Genomic DNA, 14077 nt, shown 5'->3' with positions numbered 1-14077 from the left:
CCCTTAAAGATTGTCCTGTTCCCCCCTCTGAACCACTTGGTCTCAGTACCCTCATTTACCTACAAGTACAATGGCTTTGTCTGTGGAGGTCCCTCAGTTGTCATTCTTCACCCAGATATGAACTCTGAAGTCCCCACTCACCCTCACTTGTGCCATACCCCAGTTCTATAAACCCACACCCCCAAATTCCCAGAGTGTGCCACTGGGAGGCTCGAAGGCTTCACCCAGTGCTATTAGCTCCCATGCCACCCGATCTGTGCCAGGCACATGGGGTCACGAGGATCCTGGGTGGGCTCGATTCAAGGTTGCCCCCACCATTGCTGGACACACGAGGTCAATAACACCCACTCTTGTTTGTTGCTGGTATTTGAAGAGTGAACCAGCATATTGAAGCTTTTAACTTCTCTCTGTATCTTTGTCTCTTGTGTATAAAAACCAAAATTGGAAAAAAGGAGATCCCTTTAAGTTCCAACATTCTTTCAGTCATCTGTCATAATCTATAGGTTCCAAAATTCTTTTACTCTTATGTCATAATTTACAATGATCATGGCTGCATGGCATGCTGGGACATTCTAATTCACAGACGCCAGAGAATGATAGTGCTTAGAGAAACCAACAGGCACACCAACTACCCCTGAGGAAAAGGTGTGCAGACAAATCAAGTCCTTGGGGACGCGGCAAATGCTAGGTGAATCTAGGTCAGCAGAACTTGGCAAGGGGAAGGGGGCGGGTAACTTGATTGTGACAGCCACAGGCACAGCTTGTGTGCAGGGTTTCTGGAGAGATGATTCTCTGTATCAGGTGGGTTTCCAGAATCCTAAATCAGGGAGCACTATCCAAGAAAAGCCATTGCAGGAATCCGACAGGTACAGGAAAGAGGGTAGAATGAACTCAGAGAAGGAATCTACATCATTTTCTCCCACAGTAGGATTTGGAGCCAAGTTTTAAGGAATCTGCATGGAGCAGGTAGCCCTTGTCAACCAGTGAGACAGACTGGCTTGAGCAGGTGAGCGGTGTGTGTTGGTTTGCTGATGAAGAACGCAGACAGGCTGCTCCTCTGGTCTCACACAGACATCTTGAGCTTGCTTCACTGTTAGTATTCAGTTATCTCCATAGTCCGTACACAGGCGGCTAAAGCACCTTGTTTCTTGCCAGACTGAGTTTTAATGCGTTTAAGAAGTGGGAAGAGCTGAATCTGCAAAGGGTTAGGACACCCATGAGCAGTGAATGGCAGCAGACCGTGGAGGAAGGGCAGACTTGTCTACTGCTGTTGCAGAGCCTGGAACAAGGACTGAAAGGCATGATCATGGAGGCAGACCTGGCTCTCCATTGAAAAGAAGGTTTTGACCAATAGAGCTGTCCAAAAATGAATCCTTCCTCGGGATGAGATATTAGGGCTCTGTGAAGATCTATGAGATATTATTCCTATATTGAATGTGAAATTGGGCTAGAAAGCCAGAAAGAGCTACATCAACTGGGTTCTTACTTTTTACTCTGTTCCGGCTCATTTTATTTTATTTTACTTTTAAACTATTTTTATTTTTATTTTCTTGGAGAGAGATCTTCCATTTGCTAGTTCACATACCAAATGCCTATAACAGCCAAGGTGTAGTCAGACTAAAGTAGAGAGCTAAGAACTAAATTGAGGTCTCCCATTATGGATGGCAGGGACCGAGACCTTGAGCCAACACCTGCTATCTCCCAAAGAATACATTAGCAGGAAGCTAGAGCTACAGGTCGAACGAGGAGGCTGGAGCTCTGGTTCAGTGTGTTAATCTGTGTCCTGTGGACTTGGTATCATTGATATGGGTGCAAGTTTAGGTCCTGGCTGTTCCACTTCCAATTTGGCGCCTTGGTAACATCCCTGGAAAAGCACTGGAGGATGGCCCCAAAGTGAGTCCCTGCTACCCACATGGGAGATCTGGAAGAAGCTCCTGGCTTTGGCCTGGCCCAGCCCTAACTGTTGTGGCAGATGGGAGATTTGCTCTCTGTCTCTCTCCTTCCCTTTTAGTAATTGTGTCTTTCAAATAAGTAAATACTTAAAAAAAAAAAGGAGTAGAAGCAAGATTCAATCAGGCATTGCATTTTAATAGGCGATGTGGGTGCCCCAAAGAGACAGCTTAACTGTTGTGCCAAACACCTGCCCCTGGCTCTGTTTAATGAATTAGACTAACCCAGAAGGATGTTATAGGAGAGGGTGAAAACAACTTTGGGCATTGGCCTGTCCTACAAATATGATTCACTTAGATGACTTCCTCTTTCCTGGGCTATGCCACTTGTAGTGATTCCTTCCTTCCACTTTCCTTGGTTCCTTAGATTCTGATTTTTGCAGTCAGGGTCACTAGCTAGATTACCTATTTTAGATACAAAACAGCGTACAAATCTAGCACTTGATAGACGCCATTCTGCTATTCCTTCCTGCGCCACGTTCATTATCTTCTAATGGGGCTCTGTGTCCCATTGGACAGATGAGCTGGGCCTGTTTTCAGTGCAGTCTTAGCACCGAGAGGGGGCATGCCATGTCCTTTTGTGCAGATTTGAAATGAGGCAGGGAAATGCCCTGAGCTTACTGTGCCTCTCTCAGGCTGTGCTTTTCAAAGAGAGGGCATTTGAGGACACAACTTATTAAAGGAACAGGGAAAGGAAAAGGAGAGATGAGGCTATTTTTGAGCAGTGCCTGACTATGGACTTGAGAAGGGAGGTGACAGTCATAGATTTGAGCTCCCAGAAGATGATCAAGGACTCATGTGCACCAACTGTATGAAAGCAACACTTCCTGCGAGACCAGAGAACAGGTGGAGGGGACACAGTGCAAGAAAATAGGAGTAGAGCATCTGTCAGCATACAGATAAACATGTTCATTTCTGAGTGCTGTGTGCTGACAGTACAGTGATGTGGTTTCTGATTTAAGTCTGATGTCCAGGTATCTGCAACTGAGTCCTTGTCAGCTCAGGGTTGTAAAGGCTGCAATTAGGGTGTGCTCAGGTGCCACAGACTCATCAAAGACTTAAAGTCCTCTTCTAAAGCTCCTGTGGCTGTTGGCAGAAGCTGCCTCTTGCATCTGCTAAGGACTCGTGGAGGCTTGCTTCAGGGTAGGCAGAGAGCATCTTCTCCTCAGGAAAGGCTTAAACCCACTTGTTTATTTGTTTTTTAAGATTTTTAAATTTTTATTGGATAGTCAGATATACAGGAAGGAGGAGAGTCAGAGAGGAAGATCTTCCGTCTATTGATTCATTCTCTAAGTGACTATGACGGCAAGAGCTGAGCCAATCCAAAGCCAGGAGCCAGGAGCCTCTTCCGGGTCTTCAACATGGGTGCAGGGTCCCAAGGCTTTGGGTGGTCCTCGACTACTTTCCTAGGCCATAAGCATGGAGCTGATGGGAAGCAGGGCTGCCAGAATTAGAACCGATGCCCATATGGGATCCTGGTGCGTACAAGACAAGGACTTTAACCCGTAGGCTACCATGCTGGGCCCAAGCCCTCTTTTTTTTAAAAAAAATATTTATTTATGTAATTTTTTATTTGAAAGGCCAGAGAGATTGAGAGAGACAGAAGGAGATTTCCCATCTGTTGCTTGCCTCCTCCAATGGCCACAGCCGCTGGTGCTGGGCCAGGCTGAAGGCAGGAGCTTAAAATTCAGTGCAGGTTCCCATATGGGTTCCAAAGAACCACGCATTTCGCTCATCAGCTGCTCTGAATTTTGAGAATCTTGGAATGCAGAATGGAGCCAAGACTTGAACCCAGACACAAATGCCTGCCTGTCATGTCTCACCTAACTGAATCAGGCCCATCCCAAATAGTCCTTTTTTAAAAAAACAAATTCAAAGTCAAGATTAAGGATATGAGATCTGTTACATTCATTCCTTTGGCCACACAATGCTACATGAATAACAGGGGTAATGCTCTGGCCTGGTTGCATGTCCTAAACACACTCCAATAGATGCAATTATGTGAGAGGGTAGATTATGGGATGCCATTTTGGAATTGTGTCTCTGTCTTTGCAGGGCTACTGTAACTGTCAGTGTAGTTCCCATGGGGAGCTGTGAAGCCTAAATTACATCTCACAGTTGTGGAAACCTGAGGCCTTAAAACATGGATTTGATCTTATACTCAGTCCCCAGCCAGATTTCTCCAAGGGACATAAACTTGCAGGCAGGTTAGGCTCCCCATAAGCAGCAGCGGAGACTCCCACAGTTCTTAAGCAGTGTATGAAGAAAGTAGCAGGTTCAGGCCATTCAGAACAAAAGACAGGTTGGGCATTTGGTGGTTCACACTGGGTACCCAGGTTTGATTCCCAGCTTCTGTTCCTGACTCCAGATCCTCTGAGGCAGAGGCAGTAGAGATAGCAAAAGAGGTTATATTCCTGGCAACCACTGTGGAAGATCTGGATTGAAGTCCTGGCCTGCAGTTTCGATCTTGGCTTGGCCTTGGAATGCTGCAGGCATTCCTCTCTATGTGTCTTTCAAATAAAAAAAAAACATTAATAAGGGTATGTAAGATGAAGGAAAAGCATTCAGGAAGAATGAAGGCGTTGTATGGAATCTGGGTAAATCATAAGCAGTAGTCACTACTGGTCACTTCTTTTAACACTCAGAACCCCCAAGTCTCAGTTTTATGTCACTTCATTTGGTCACAGCTCCTTAAAGATGGTACTTGGCCGTGTTTCTGCTGGGAAAACTTGCTCAAGGAACATTGATAAAGTCAGTTAGCATGCCCATTGCTAGTCTAGAGGGTATAACTGATGCTCACTGACACTCTCCTTCTATACTATTCATTAATTTCTTTCACCATCAGTGAGGATTTGTGTTGGTCTAAATGGTCTACCTGAATAGGTGACTCAGAAGGTCCAAACCTCTGGTCCACCAGACTCATATCCAGCCATCTTTGCTGCAATTGTATACTCAGAGTTAAAGCTGGGGCTAAGAATGCTGCACTGCCCTATTGCATCCTGGGATTATGTGATCCAATTCCTACCCTTCAGATGGTTGATTTCCTTGAGAGAAATTAACAAATGAAGAGCTCAGTGTTGGTCCCTGCAGCAGCTAGAGAAGCCATTCAGCAGGAACAATAGCTCAGTCTGTGGTGATGAGAGGGATTCTTGCTGTTGAGACCATCTTAGTCATTTCTGTTAAGGTGTAGGTAGCCAGAGACAGTCTGGGCCAGTGCTTCAGTGTCTCTTTTGCAGTGAATGCACTCTGTTGGGATACACATACTTGGAATCCACTCCTATAGGATCCCAAGCTGTTGTGCTCCACCTAGTCTTTGGTTTCCACATCTCTGATCAACCAACAGAACTATTCATACTGACTTGCCATAAGCAGCACTGAGCTAGGAGATGGTGGTGGACGTGTCTGTCCCTGTGTAGGCAAGAAGAGCATATCCTGTCTATAGAGAACTGACAGTATTAAAAATTCTGGGACAGGTGCTTGGTATGATGGTTAAGATACCAGTTGGGAAGCCTGTGTCCCATATCCAAGTGCCTAGATTGGAATTCTTGCTCTGTTCCGATTTCAACTTCCTGCCGGTACACACCCTGCAAGAGAGTAGGTGATACCTCAAGAACTTGCGTCTGTGCCACACACATGGGAGATCAAGATTGAGTTCCTGCTTTCTGGCTTTGGCCTGCATCTTCCCTGACTATTGTAGTTTTGAGGGAATGCAGATTTTTCTGTCTCTCAAATAATTGCAATAAACACGTATTAAAAAGAACAAAATGCCTACATGTCAGTCTGCTTTTTTGTGCACAGTGGCAGTTCTGACAATTGTCAGTGTTACACTATTTCTCCAAACTGGAGCAGAGCATTCTTCCACTGTTCTACTCCAAGCTTGGTAGCTCTCTGCCCAAGAGCTCCCAATGAGTTTATGCCAGATCAGTTCTCTCTCCGCACAAAGTGGATGGTCCAATGTGCTGCCTTAAGCTGAATCACTGAGGAAGATTTTTCCCTCGCCATTGTCTTTCAGGACCACTCCCTCTCATGGGTGTGTTGTGCAGCCCAGCCAAGTTATGTGTCTTTCCAAGTAAGTGGCCCATCTTTGAGCCAATCTGACCATACCAAACATTATGATCATTTAATTTCCTTTGCCTTGCTGGTGTTCAAGAACTTAGCTTCCTTCATTCTCTCATTCTTCCCCTAGTCCTTGGGGAAAACACTTCTGTCATGGCATCTGGAACTGTTGGCCCTAGGAGATTGGAGAATGCACAATGGAGCACTTCACGACTGCTATGCCTCCTCTTCTGCATGTTTCTTAAGATATGTGATGGCTTGACTAAGCTTGATTCCCAGGCACACGTGCAAGCGCTTGGGTCATCCTCCACTGTTTTCCCAGGTGTATTAGCAGAGGGCTGGATCTGAAGTGGAGCAGCCACAACTGGAACCAGTGCTCACTTGGGATAACAGTATTGTAAGCTGGGCCATAACCCCTGCCCCTGTAAGGCTATCTTGTTGCCTAACTTTGCTTTTTAGTTACTCTGTCTTCATGTGGGTTTCTGGAGGGATTCAAATGCTTAGTTGCTGCTGTGTTCTCTTCCCAGAATGCCCTTCTCTAGAGTACAGAGAAATCCTACATTTTCAGAAAGGATCAAGAATGAAAAATGTGTCATACTTAAAAGCAATGGTCTTGGAGCCTAAAGCAGAGAAGAAATATCTCTAAATCTTAAGGAAAACTATTTTTAACGTAGAAACCATTAGACAAGTAAAATCCAGCTATAGCCTGAGTTGGGAAGTGCTGTTTTATGTGTTGAAAACTTGCAGTGTTATTTGAACTTTAAGAATATATAAAGACTTGTTCTTATGGGATTAAGTATAAGGTTTATGTATTAACATACCAAAGTGGCTGAACTACAGTGAATAAGGGTGAAAGACCACTGAGATAAAACAGAGACATGAGAGAACTTAAGAGGACAACATTCTTGACATGGCAGACAGAAGAACACACATACCAGGTCACAATGTTGGTGCCTTTCATTTGTATCATAGACCATAAAGCATAAATGGTCTATGCATTTGGGTAGAGAAGTTGAGAAAGTTGATGAATCATGGATAACCTAAGTTTGCAAGTTCATGTATCACATGGACCAGTTTATAATGATGAGCAAAGCTGACATAATCCCTGTCTCATGTTGCATATAGCAAGCACAGTGAAGAGGGAAGGCATTCAATATGCAGATATGTAACAACACCATAAATGCCCCATAGTTGGCAGGGAGGGAGTTTATCCCTGCTTTATGTCTACTTTCAGGTGAAAGAGAAGCAGGCCAGGATGCTCAGGATGTAGAGGAAAAGGGAATAAACTTGACCCAAGATGAATCTTCCAGAAAGCTCAGGAGAGGAAGGGCCTGGAGGCATGTAATTAGAATGCCTGCTTTTCCAATAGCAGAAATGAGAAACATAGAACCATTCTCCACAAGGGAGTGATGAGAGGAGATTTATGATTTCAAAGGATCGCTAGATGAGGCCCTTGCTGTTACTTTTAACAATGCATCTATAAAGGCTCTCAGAAAACTAAGAATGCAGCGCAGCTTCCTCAGCTTGAGAAAGACCATCTACCGGAAAACTCTAGCTGACGCTGTACTTAATGATGAGTGTAATGGGCACAATTGTGTTTCTCCGCATCTCCCAAATTCATTTGTTAAAGTGCTTTCCTATAGTATCTCTGACCGTGGCTTGCTTTTACATGTTGTTGCTTTTTTCTGAGTTTTGTGCCATGTTCAGATTTGTAGATGAAAAGTTTGGAAGAGAATGTGTAGTAGGTCACAAAGGGACTAAGACCAGGTTGTCTGAATTGTAATTCTAATGCTTTTTTTTCCCACTGATCTTCCCTATGAAGGTGGATGGGGAAAGAGAGTTTCTCTTTTCTTTGTGTGGAATATGAGAGAGAGAGAGAGAGAGAGAGAGAGAGAGAGAGAGAGAATGAATCTCACATTGCATTTGGGAATGAGATGGGCTGAAAACTAAGGGTGTGGATGCAATCATGTAAGTCACTCAAGTTTTCCTTAATGAGAATTTGACCAAAATAAGAACAGGACCTTACTTACCTCCTCTCTGGCCAGTGCCCAAAAGGAGGCTTCAAACAGAGTGATTTAAAAGAGAGAATGAACTTAAGAGATTTAAGTTCATTCAGACTGCTGTATCAAAATACCTCAGACTGGAGGCCAGTGTTTGGCGTGGTGGTTTAAGGCAGTACCTGTGTTTGATACTCAGCTCAGGCTCCTGACTCCAGGTTCCTGCTAATGTAGGCTGTGAAAGGCAGCAGGGACAGCTCAAGTGATCGACTTCCCATCACCCACTTGGGAGGTCTGGAGCGGAGTTCTTGGCTGTAAGCTTTTCCCTGGCTCAGCCCTAACCAGTGTTGGCATTTAAGGAGTGAACCAGCAGGTGGGAACTCTCTGTCCATCTGTCTTCCTCTGTATAAATAAATGATAAAGATATCACAGATGGGTATTTCATAGGTACCACAAATCTCTTTTTAAAAACATTTATTTAATTTTATTGGAAAGACAGATTTACAGAGAAAAGGAGAAACAGGAAGATCTTCCCTCCACTAGTTCACTTCCAAAGTAGCTGCAATGGCCAGAGCTGAGCTAATCTGAAGCCAGGAGCTTTCTCTGGGTCTCCTACTGAGTTTAGGATTCCAAGGATTAGGGCAATCCTCTACCGTTTTCCCAGGCCACAGGCAGGTAGGTGCATGGGAAGTAGAGCAGCCAAGACACACACCCATGCCCATATGGGATCCTGGTGCACATAAGCTGATGACTTAGCCATTGAGCCATTGCACCAGTCCCCAGAAATTTATTTCTTACAAATGTTTTTTAAAAAAAATTATTTTTATTTGAAATGCAGATTTTTACAGAGAGAAGGAGAGACAGATTTTCCAAGCAATGGCTTACTTCTCTAATGGCCATAACAACTGGAGCTGAGCTGATTTGAAGCCAGGACCCAGCAGCTTCTTCCAGGTCTCCCACACAGATGCAGTGGCCTAGAGACTTGAAATATCCTCCACTACTCTCCAAGAACATATGTAGGGAGCTGGACCATAAGTGGAGCAACCAGGACATTTACCAGTGGCCATATGGGATGCTGGCACTGCAGGCACAAAATCAGCGTGCCATGCTACTGCATAGGCTTCGTATTTGTTACAATTCTTAAGGCTTGGAAGTCTAAGGACAAAGTGACAGCTAGACTCAGTGGCAGATTAGGTGTCTGGTGAGCTCTCTCTGCTTCAAAGACAGCGTCTTGTGGCTGCATCCTCAGAAGGTGGGGGTGCAGGAGTGAGACTTACAGATAATGGAGGGATGCCAGGAGCAAGCAGCAAAGGATCAAATGTTTGGATGAGAGGTGTTTGTGAGCCAGGGAAAAGCTGGGGTGGGGGAGGCAACAGGAGCAGCTCTTAGTCTTGGGTGACATTCATTCGTGATAGTTTTTTCACTGGGACAGGAACTTAAGCAGCTGTGGTCCCATTGGAATTACTTCTCAACATTGTTAAGGAATTTCAGGTCTAAAAGTCACTGTGTTTTTACATGTAAGCCCAGCAGTCTTGTCGTAATTTGCATTTATAGAGCAGTATCTGTCTAGGACGGAAGTGGATTTTCCCAGCATTAATGCATCACTCTTCGCAATGTCCCTGTGAAGGAGCCGGCTAGCATGATCATCTCCATTTCACAGGAAGAAAAATGGAACCACGGAAAACAGAGGTGAATTGGTGAAGGACAGGTTGGGTCTTGGTATTAATCCAAGTCCCTGGGAAATGAATTATAAATAACTAGCTCAACACAATTTTGTGTTCAGATTCTTTGGGACATTTTAATAAATGAGTACCTTACTTTGACTTTATAACCAACACGATCGATTATTGTTCAGGTTTGCTATGCCCTGACTACTGCATTACAGTTTGTCTCATGGAAAATTTAAAGCCACATCTCTCCTTGGTAACTTTATTGTACAGGAGCTATAGGTTCTGTGAAAAGAGCTATAAGAGCAGAGTCATGATAAGAAAAGGTTGCTTGTTTAATAGACTATTAGCAATTCATTCTGGATTTTTGAACTCCTGGTAGTTAACTTTGAGAGGATTTTAACAAATTCATTCATTCATTTGAAAGTCAGAGATACAGAGAGAAGAGACAGAGAGGAAGATCCTTTATCTGCTGGTTCACTCCCCAAGTGCCTACAACAGTCAGAGCTGAGCTGATGTGAAGCCAGGAGCCAGGAGTCAGGAATTTCTTCTGGGTCTCTCATACAGGTGCAGGGTCCCAAGACTTTGGATCACCCGCAACTACTTTCCCAGACCACAACAGGGAGCTGAATGGGAAGAGGAGTAACCAAGACATGAACCGCTGCCCATATGGAATCCCCGTGCATGCAAGGCGAGGATTCTAGCCACCAGGCTATCACACTGGGACCCCACTGATTATTTTAAATCTGACTTGCAGGGGTTAGCCTTCTCATTCCTGGCCATTGGTTGGTTTTATGAAATAATATATGATAAGTATAAAATGGAGACAAAGGTGATGTTATCTATACATGTGGCTATTTGATTTTTTTTTGAAAGGTAGATACAGAGACAGAAATATAGAGAAAGAGCTCTTTCATATACTGGTGCTCTCCCCAAATGCCCACCAAGATCTGGGGCAGGGCCAGGTCAAGTTCAGGAGCTGGGAACTCTGCCCAGGTGTCTCAAATAGGTTGCCGGGACTGAGGTATTTGAGCAAAGACTTACTGCTTCCCAGGAAGTTGAACTGGGAATGGAGTCAGTGCTCAAACCCAGGCACTCTCACATGGGGTACAGGCATCCCAAGCCATACCTTAGTCATTGTGCCAAGCAGCCTCCTCACAGGACTATTTTCTGCTTGGTTCTTAACTCACATAAGTTATTCTTCAGATACTGTTGTGAAGACTAGAAATGAGGTAATGGGGGAGAGGGAAGGATTGAAATCACCTGTGTGCTATCTGGCTGGTGTCTCGCTGCCTCTGTGTAGCTCTCAGGTATATCTGTGTACTTCCTGTTCAGGCACAGAGAAAGAGAGAGAGAGAGAGAGAGAGAGAGAAAGAAAGAGAGTGTGTGTGCATCTGTGTGTGTTGAGCCTGGCACATGTTAGCTGCTCAGGGCCAGACAGAAAGCAGTAAGTGAATGTATATATGTGTGTGTGTGTGCGCACACACGCACACACACATGCTGGCACATGTTAGCCATCTTGCATTACCTCTGCTGCATTTGGCAACTCCAAAAGTTGAGAAGGTGAACAGAAGGTATCAAGACACAGAAAGTATAATTAGATGGTCCTAAGCAGTGAAAGTAGAATTCCTCCTTGCTGCATAGAAACATGTGAGAGGATGGCAAAGACAGTTTTGGTCTATAATCCTCACGCAATGGGTGTTCTTTATGTTAGATAATGTGGGTGGGGCAAAGGAGAAAGACAATGAAGATGTAGCTGTTTTCTCACTTCATAATAATTTTACATGGAAATTACAAGGGCACACAAGTCTTTCAATAATCTTGGTTCAAAAGAAAAGGAGAGAGAAGGATAGCTGGAAAAGGATACATAGCTTAAAAAAAACATAAAACAAAAACCAAAATCCAAAATAGAACACTAGCAAGTGATGATCGGAGTAGTTGAGTCCTGGCCACCTCCTGGGAGACCTGGATTGAATTCCTGATCCTGACTTCTGCCTGACCCAACCTCAGTTTTATGAGTCTTTGAGGAGTAAGGCATCTGATAAGACATCTCTGGCTGCCTCTCTGCCTCTTGGAAAAATAAATCAATAAAAATAAAAACCCTCAGCAACTACCAAGGGTCTAATGGGCTATGATCAGATAAATTTAAAATGTTCTATTTCTGTCCATGGTATCTCAAGGCTTCCTTTGGTTCTCCTTTTTAGGAAGAGATGTCCCAGTGTCTCCTTGCGTCCCACACTTCCAGCTCGTGACAGTCAGAAGGGACTGAGTGCAATTGCTCCAGCAGGGACAGCACATACCTTCCTGCAAGTCAGAGGCTTACACTTCTAAACATGGGGACGGGCCAATGAAATCAGTTCCAGGACTTGTATTGGGACCACTGGGGCAGCTTCATTCCTTTCCTGATGTGGCTGCCCAGGGGATAGGAGCTAAACTTGGGCTATGCTTTGCCATGTTCACTGTCAACTGGAGGAGAGGTTGCATAAACATGAAATTAATGCACAGGAAAACATTGGCAGAGGAAGTCTTGATGACATTGAATATTTAAGGCTAGCCTTGAATGTTCAAATCTATGATACAATTTATTCCTGAACTTTATCATTTCAACCATTATGTTGGTTTTTTTTTAAATAAACAAACGTGTGCTGCCTTTCTTATGCCTGAGAACCAGAGTTCTAACATAATCTTTATTGATCAGAGCCTTCTTTCCCTTTCTGTATTTGTTTTTTTCCTACATAATTGTGACTTTTTCATTGTGATAAAATGTATGTAACATAAAATGTATTATTTTAACTATGCTTAAGCATATAAGTTAGTGATATTAAGTCTTTACACAATGTTGTACCACTATCATCACTACCCATTTGGCTCAGCCTTTTTAAAGAAAGCAATAGTTTAGTTGAATTTTCTTCTTTATACTCTGCTTCCTAAGAGGTCTGGTCAATTACAGTAATGCTGGATCAAAACCATTACATGAAATTAACTTACAAAAGCAATACTTGTAGGGGCAAGGAAATAATCCATCTACAGGACACACAGGAGCTATTTCTTCCAGATACATATTGAATGGACACAATCTTGTTGTACCCTGAATACCTCTTAGTTTAATGTTTAGTGTTGTAGAAGGGCCCAGTACAATGAAAACCTCATTAAGTAACAAAGCTCGATTGCAATTCAAAATCAGAGACACAAATGGGTGGCTAAACCCTGCAGGATTCCCACTGACTAGTCAAATTGCTCCAAGCCCTTGATCCTGTGATTTGAAATATTCCCATCTTTTAGAGTCTTTAAAAAATAATTTTGAAAGTCTTAAAAGCTCAGGGCAATGAAGAGTAGAAGGCACTGAAATGAAACGTGCATGGGAAATGCGTGGGATAGAATGCATTAAGATAGCCTCTAGGTGTGTGTGTGTGTGGCTGTGGGGGTGGGAGGAATCCTAGCTGTGTCTGGTGGAAGGTTGGGGAGCAGTAGTTAGAGCTGATAGAGACTAGCTCAGATTTTCTGTAAGTAGAGCAGTGGTAGTCTTCATTTAGAATGCTAAAAGAATGACTGGGGTGACCCCCCCCACTTTCTAGCCTTCAAACAGGCCTTTTTTCTTCTGTTGTCCCTCTCCTCCTATTCCCTGACCGACTTTCTCTCCTGTGGTTTTCTCTTTTTTCTTTCCCTTGCCTCAGTCCTGCACTCATTCCCAGGGGCAGCTGCAAGCACCACTTAGGTATATCTGAGCAGTTTCTTAGAACTGTCTGATGTGGTCAAGACTTGCCCAATTTCCTAAAGAAATTCAAGACTTGCCCTGTTCTGATGGTTAGCCATATGGGAGTTTAAAAACTATGGTGTATGTGTGCAAATTTCCTTGTCGATACTGGATTATTGATATTTCAAAAGTCCCAATGCTTCAAGCCCCCAGGGATTCCTTTAATAGAAGATGCCACAGAAGTGGGAATGATCCCAAACAAGAATTCTTACCAAGACTGAGTATAACGGGAGATTACCTTTCTTTTTCTTACCACAGACAGCAGAAGGAACTGGTGACCAAAGGCAGTTCGGAGAAATTCATAATGATCAAAATGGCTATCCTGTTGACTATTTGTTGGGGGCTGTTGGGTTGAATCCTGGTTGGGTTCATGTGTTGTAGATGTCAGAGAATGATGTCACACTTCCCTAAATAGAGTGAAAGTTTTCTTTGAAGGGATCAGTTCCTGACGTACTTTATCCAAATGTCCTTAACACAATACCTTTGCATTTACCACAGGGTACAGGTGTCCCATGTGGGACCTTGTTCTTTGCAGAGACAGATCTTAAAGTGAGTCTTCAGGAAGACAAATCCAGGTGTAACTCCTGGGTAAGATCTGTGAAGATGGTACTTGTAGGAAGTCTGACATTCATTGCTTTCCTGTCCAGAGTGATT

The 14077-nt window shown here is 43.8% G+C and overlaps 1 protein-coding gene across 1 annotated transcript in view; it reads left to right on the top strand.

The window, feature by feature from the left end:
* The first annotated feature begins 551 nt into the window (after positions 1 to 551).
* The window catches only part of WRN (WRN RecQ like helicase), a 207031-nt gene continuing 193505 nt past the window's right edge, over positions 552 to 14077 (top strand). Inside the window, exons 1-2 of the mRNA XM_058669837.1 lie at positions 552 to 698; positions 11874 to 11979. The gene's annotated coding sequence lies outside the window, so the exon portion shown is untranslated. The remainder of the gene's footprint in view (positions 699 to 11873; positions 11980 to 14077) is intronic.

The sequence above is a fragment of the Ochotona princeps genome, chromosome 11, assembly GCF_030435755.1.
Source record: "Ochotona princeps isolate mOchPri1 chromosome 11, mOchPri1.hap1, whole genome shotgun sequence".
Taxonomy (NCBI): domain Eukaryota; kingdom Metazoa; phylum Chordata; class Mammalia; order Lagomorpha; family Ochotonidae; genus Ochotona; species Ochotona princeps.
The sequence above is the reverse complement of the archived record's forward strand: the minus strand, read 5'-3'. Positions and strand labels throughout refer to the sequence as shown.